Source organism: Malus domestica, chromosome 04, assembly GCF_042453785.1.
Source record: "Malus domestica chromosome 04, GDT2T_hap1".
NCBI classification, from domain to species: domain Eukaryota; kingdom Viridiplantae; phylum Streptophyta; class Magnoliopsida; order Rosales; family Rosaceae; genus Malus; species Malus domestica.
Window position 1 is genome coordinate 12957537 of NC_091664.1, and position 7911 is coordinate 12965447.

A 7911-nucleotide genomic window follows, 5' to 3' on the forward strand; every position below is an offset into this window, starting at 1 on the left:
GCCATAACTTCTTCTTTCTCTTCTTCAAACTCAGATTCGGCCTCTGAACTTGAACTAGGTTCACTAGGTTCGGGATGCCTCCTCTTTCTTCTCAAATCACGTTCAAAATCGTTGTTAAAGTCCAAGATATGCACAGTTTGAGAACTCCGCGTCATGCATTAGTACCTAAACCAAGAAAACAAAACAAAATAAGAAACTAGGTAAATTACACTAAAAACACACGGCAAAAACACAAGGGATTAGCAATTTGCTAATCCCCGGCAACGGCGCCAAAATTTGATGTGAGAATTACTTGACACACAAATTAAACCCTATTGATGACAATTGTAGTAATGATGCAAGTAGGGATCGTTCTAGACCGGGGATTAACTAGGGATGCTAATCAACAAATATAAGACTCAAGAATATAAGAAGAAACTTAAAAACACAAAAGTAGGTTTTAAAACACTAAACTAGACTCAAAGAGTTCAAAACACTTTAAGGCACAAACTAAACAAACTTAAACACACTTCGATACAAGAAAGTAAATGGGAGGTATTGGTTTGGATGAGATTGAGATAACAACAAAAAGTAAAACTAAATAGATGGTTGATGGATTAGCTAGAGATCCATTCTTCACACATGACACACTTGTACATGAATTGATTTCCAATTGCTTTTCAATAGATTATGAAACTCAACACCCCAGATTAACCGTGATGCACTAATTAATTCTCAGATTTTCCTTGATTTATTGAATTGGATGAATGCATACGACAATCCAAATTATTCTCCAAAAGTCCTCTACATGAATGCATAATAGAGATACAATTAAAGATCATTACGTTCTATGAAAATCATAAGTGTTAACGAGGCATTCGTAACTATGAATGCATGATACGTTTGCCAAGAATTCAATTAACGCGATTGTGACTAGCAACCTTCACTACCAATGAATATAAACTTGTAACGATTAGGTGAAACTCATTTATATCCTAGCATGAAATTCATGCATGAAAACTAAGTATGCATCCTTAATAAACATACAAGAATTAGTTTTGAAGAAAGTAGTTAATTGAATTGCATTCACAACTTATTAAATCACAATTGGAAGAAATCAATTCATATCTCAAACATGTTCATGGCTTCGAACTTCACCCTAGCTAAGTAAGGGTTTAGTTCCTCATACTTGCAATTAAACAAAAACAATTGATATTAAACATAGAGAAACAAAGTAGAAGACACCTAGAATGCTCCAACAACTCCAATGGAATGGCTAGCACAACTCCAAGCACTCCTCCTTCTTTGCAAGCCTTGGAACTAATGGAAATGTGTATGAATGGCTGTGTGTCATCCTTGAAGGCTGAATGGTGCTTATATAGAGGTTGGAAATGTCAAGCAATTGCAAGGTAATGGACAAGGGAAAAAAAACCCACGGCAATGAAGGAAGATGCTGCCAGCTTTTTGCCTTGTGTGTGTGTGCTGTCTTTGTGCTCTTTCCACCTAGAAATAATCATGCCAAAGCCACCCAAAGCTATAAGTGGGAGACCAACAAGAAATCCACTTCATAGTGGTCCAATTTCCTTGCTTTTCTGCTGTCCATTCACTCCCCTTGTTTTATTTCTTTTCTTTTGTTTGCTTTCAATTCCAATCTGCAAGTTGTCGTCAGCTAGACCTTCCCTTACTCAAATGCCTATAACTTCTTCTAGAAAAATGATATTAACAATCCGCGAAATGTTCTAGAAAATAGACATCTGTAGCTTTCCAAGCATATAAGGCTCATTCTCTAATTCATTCTGAGCTGTTCGTAATTTGCTCCCAAAGTCAGCTGATCAAAGTTGTAGAAATCTGCCAACTCCATTCCATTGCCGTGTGTGTGTGTTTGTGTTGTCATCATCACTTCCCACTCTTCCATGCTTTAATTTCTGATTCCTTGCTGCCCATGTGGTGTGTGTGTTGCTGTTTTCTTTCCTTCTTGCTGCCCATGTGGTGTTTATACTTGCACATGCATGTTCTTCATCCATTTAGCTAGCAATAAACACATTTTCTGCCATCACATGGCAGCTATGATGTTTGAAGTTGTAGGCCAACACTTTGCACACACACATGTAGATTTCTAGCCCATTGAATCATCAAATTCGTCCATCCTCATGTCTCCATGTTTGCACCATCCAATCTTGGCCCAAAAATGCTCCAAAGTGCTCCAAAATGCATCTTCTTGCATCCTTGGCCCATAGAACCTACAAACACACAAAAATGGCTTAAACTACTAACATAACTAAGAACTAAGAACATAAATGCACGAAAACAAACATACTAAGTCGCATAAATATGCTCCTATCATATCACAAAGGCTGGAATCTAGTGCTAAATATCTTTCTCTAGCTAACTTCCTTGCACCTCTCTCTAGTTCATGGTCATAAGGAGCAAGAACTTTATTCTTTATAAAAATAACGACTAATTAAATAATAATAATAATAATAATAAAAACAAAATCTAAGTAATTTTTTATACCATTCCTTGAGGAGATCAACCTTGCTAGAGTCATTCTATACTATGATAACTTTTTCTCTTGCAAGAACTTTCCATGGTTTAACCCTTGTTTAATAGGTGGTAAAACCTCTATCAATAAATTGGTGCCGTTGCCAGGGATTGAATCCGCCTATCACGCGGGTGACCCGAGTTCGATCTCTGGCAACGACACCAATTACTTGATAGATATTTTATCACCTGTAAAATATAGGTTAAACCATTCTTGTAAGAGAAGAAGTTATCGTATTATAGAATGGCTCTATCAAGGTCACACTCCTCAAGGACTAGTATAAACAAATAACTAGTTTTGGAGTATTAACTTGGTTAACTCTAATAACTAGACTAATTTATCAAAACTAAAACCTACTGGATGTAACTTAGAAAAATATCTAAAATGGGAATTGGTTTATAGAAATAATGATCCAACTAAACAAAACAAGTAAATGTAGCAATATAAGAAAATAAAAATAATTGAAGGAAACCGGATTGACAAGGCGCTGCAATTCAATCTTCAACAACAACACTTCTATGTAGCTCTTTTAGTTATTCAAGTTATTGAATATATGCAAACTTTAAAGGTTAGGTTTTCCTTGTGTAAGTTTTACTTGTGATATTCAATCTAAAACACATACGACAACATGCAATTCATCCATGACATTAGATTAAATATAAACATGAGTGATTCATTAAACTTTGTGAAAACCGTTTTGATAACCATATAATCTGTAAAAGTATAATATTTACCATAGGAGAAATTACAATTCTCAATCACAAGAAGCATAACCAATTTTAACGTGATATTCATTCAAAATTACATTCAACGACTTTTCGAATCAGCCTATTGGTGACCAAATATCAAGGCACTATAATTTAGTGATTGAAAATATCAAAGTAACATGTAACAACACTTAAGTAACCAAAAGAGAACTTTACGTAATCATGTTGAGGCTCACGGCCTCACTCTAGCAAAACAAAATTAGTTATACATATTTTTCTAAATACGTACGGAATTATCCATGAAGAATCAAAGAAAGAGATGTTCTCTTTTCACAAGAATTCTTCCTCAGCTCTCTGATCTCCTCCTCTGAAAAATAACCTTCACTCTTCTTTATTGTTATAACCTCCCTATTTATATCCCCTTCGATGCATACTTAAAAGGGACTCCAATCATTCAAACTCTGGATCAGTTAAAGAGACTAAAATAAATCTTTGTTAAACTTAAACTTCCTAATTTAAATGGGCAAACTGAACATCTCTTTCCTCCAAACGTTTAATAAACCAGAAGTCATTAGATTTCAATGAATGAGGTCTCCTTCGAAAGCTTGAAATGTTTGCTTTAAAAGCTAAAAGGAAAGTTTCCTTAATTTAGGCTTTAATTATGTACTTATCTCTCATGCAACCTTCAATGGTTTACACTGTCATCTCAGCATGCTGACTTGTCTTCTTTCTTAAACTGCGTGCAATTGGCTGGGAAATTTTTAGATTAAAACATGATACAATGATCTTCAATCCCTTGTGAATTGGCTTCAACTGGAATCACTAAAAAATTCCACCATTTGCATTCTTTTCCATCAAACTCGATTATGCTTCTCCTAGAAACACAATATGGCAAAAGTATCCCAAATACTTAAGTGGCTTGCTGACAATTTCATATCAACCTGGAGCTTGAGGCAAAAGCATTGGGAAGTCCATCTATTAAGTACTGGTTTATGGTTCATCAAGGATTTCCTTGAGTTCTATCTAGATTGAACTCTTCCTCTAGAAATGTTGCATTTTTGGCGACAAAGACTTTCTAGTCGTCAGGATAATAGAAATAGTATCCCAAAATTTCTTTGGCATACCCTATAAAGTAGCACTTTATAGATTTCACATCAAGGTTGTTAGTTTGAAGCTTATTAACATATGTTGGACAACCCCAAATCTTAAGATAATTAAGACTAGTCTTCCTATTGTTCCATATCTCATATGGTGTGTTCAAAACAGATTTGGAAGGAACTTTGTTTAGTAATTATGAAAATTAGATGAAGCCTCATCTCGACATAGTGGATATGGGTCCACATACATCAGTATGGATTGACCCTAGTAACTATGTGACTCACTCTCATTTCCCAATGAATGGAGATTTAGGCATCTTCCCCTTTAGACAAGACTCGCATGTAGGCATTAAGTCATTACCTAATGACTTAAAGTATCCATCAATGGACATCTTCTGAATCTTATCTTGGTTCATATGTCCAAGCTTAAGGTGTCACAATGTTACTTTGTTAACACCTTCTCTTAACCTTTTGGATTTTGAGGTATCTCAAGTAGTACAATTTAAAATACCATTCATGTAGATATTAAAAGGTCCTTCAATCATGCTACCATGATCTATAACATGACCGTTCAAAGGTAAAGTAGAACTCATATTGTCAAACAAGATTGAGTGTCCATCTCTCAAACGCTTGGAGATGGAGATTAAGTTCATTAAACATGACGGAAAGTAAAGACAATGTTTAAGTTCTAAGACTTATCCATTTGGCAGTCCAAGATGATAGGCGCCTATTGCTTTTGCAGAGATCTTTGTGCCGTTTCAAACTTGCACAACCATCTCTCCCTTGCGCAGTGTCCTGCTCTTTAGTAATCCCTACAACGAATTACATATATGTTGACCAGTACCTGAAACAAATATCCAGGCTGAAGAGCTAACTGTGAAAGCATTTTCTTTAACAAAAATTATTTCTTCATAAGTTCTGTTTGTGAGGTTCACAAAGCGCACCCTGTATTTCTTCTTCCAATGATAATCATTTCTGCAATGAAAGCATGTCCCTTTGGAGTATCTTGCTCTCTTTTTTATGTGACCTTTTCCTTACTATCATATTCTCGCTTCCACTATTTCTTTTGAAACATTGTTCTAATGTACAACGCATGTCAATCATCTCTGAAAGAGAATCATCAAATCCATTCACTTTATAGTTTACTATAAACTAAGTGAAATCATTCTAGATAGATGCAAGGAAAAAGTTTTGGGCCATTTTCCCATTGATGGAAGTTCCCAAATTCTTTAAGTCTTAAAAGATCTTGTCTATCTTTTGAGCATGTTCTTGGACCGATGTCCCTTTGTCATTTTTGAATTTAATAAACTATAGACATATGAGAAATGTACATTACTAGTCTCTAGGTCATGCATCTTATGCAAACTTTCAACCTTGGTAAGTGTCCATGTGCTTATGTCGCTTCTTAAGCTCCTTACTAAGTCAACTGAGGAGTAAGCATTTGGCCTCTACGTCATCCTCATAGTGTCTAGTGTAACTTTTACACTCCTCCTTTGAAGCTAGTTTTGTAGGAGATGCATGAGAAGGGGATTGCGTGAGCAAATATGATATGCCATTCACCTTAGAGACATTCTCAATGTGATGTTATTGAGCAAGGAAACATTGGCCACTAAGGCTTCTTTTGTTAAGTACTTTATCTACATAACATAACAAAAACCAAATTAGATTGTTTGGTAAAACTAATTGATTTGGGGTCTTTAAATCAAATAGTATCCCCCATTATTTTTGTCACATTCCATATCCCTCAATGGAATCTGAGAGTTATGTTGAACTCTTAGCGAGGTATGGGAGACTCACTATTACCAAGCCTACCTCATCCTGTTTGATTATTGGCTAGCTTAAATAATAATGAGAGGGAACAATTTTTGCTTCTACCCATTCACATCTCTTGTGATTACCCATCTAATTTGGGCTCTAGAGAATCTTTGCCTAAAAATATCTTCTTATTGACACCTCATTCACTTAGTTAAGTCATATCCACCATGCTTGTTCATATAGGGGGTTCAAGCATGGCCACATAACGTCTACTTATTGGTCACACTCGTTGCCTAACTTTACAAGATCCAATTTATCGAATACCCTTCTTAAATGCAAACACATACTTTTCACCCTTGTAATGTAGAGTTAAAGCACGGTGCACTTGTGTACATTCGAATAGAGAGTACTATGGTGGAAGGCCATGAAAGAGTTTTCAAAGCACCCTTCACTTCTCAACGTAATATGCTCGTTGTTTGAGGGAATTACCTTAGGCTACATCAATTCAATTTATCTCATTGAAAGGGACATAGTGAAGGAAATTTTGTGAAAAACATGTTCATTTAAGCAACATCTATAGCATGCAATTAACAATTAAAAGGCGGAATCATGCTTGTATGCACTTAAAAACAAAACATTAACCATGAAATTCAAAGCCTAGTAGATTGGTGAACCTTGACTCAACTTAAAACAACATTTGTTAGTTGAGAAATTATACCTTTGTAGATTCCTCTTTGCATAAGCAAAGGCTAATCACCCAAAGAGAGGGCCTTCATTCCTTGGATCTTAGATCTATGGATTTGGATGGATGAAAATGGTTCTCCAAGTTCCCAAAATTGAGAACCTCTAAGTCTCTTCACCAAGGTTAGATTGGAGAAGAAATGAGTGACCTTGGAGTAGTAGGATTGCTAGCTAAACCCTCCAAGGAGGCCGGCCACTTTAGAGAGAAAGGAGAGCGTATGTTCTCATCCTTTCCCCAAAAGAAAACCCTTAAATGAATTTTGGCTATAAAGTCATATTTATACCTTTATTCATTGGAGTGGCAAACTTGTAATTAAGTCCAAAACCCACTCCTTTAACTAAATGGCCGGCCTTAGGGTATTATTGGGCTAATTGGGCCTTTGTGAATCATTATTCATTAAGTTGTCATACAACTTAATTCAATGGGCTTGACGTTCAAAGCCCATTGGGCCTTAAGGTCCAAAAACTATCCCGAGGTCTTTAACGAACTTATTCGTTTGATTAATTAACATATTAATTAATCCTTGCCATAAATAATTAAACCATTTAATTATTCTTACTCATCTCCATTGTTTCTTCAATCTCCACCTTACACAGTGTACGATCCATTAGGTTCCTTTTAGCGAGGCAGTGGGCGATTAAAACCATTTCAAATCGATTGTGAATTGAAACTTACTTTCAATTCTCCCTTTAGTGATTATACACGTTTAGGGCTTCCACAAACCATGAGTGACACCTAGCAGCATATCACGTTTAGGATGTGTCTACGAAAGAATGGTCTCATGAATCTAACTTCTTTAGATTGCATTCTCCCAATCACATATTCCTTGGACTTATCATTTAAGCATATAACATTTATATGAGACGGCTCAAACAATAATCTTTGCCCTTTATATTTAAACTACATTAGTTTAACTTTGTGAAATGTCCGTAAAGTATCATCATATGATTGGTTTTAGGGCACATTTCCATCAATCTCCCACTTGCACTAGAGCCAATCAGCTTGGTCATCAGTGATGATACCTCTTCTGTAGTCATTTCATAAATGGCTGAGTAGTAGGCCTAGACAATGGATATCTATATGTTATCC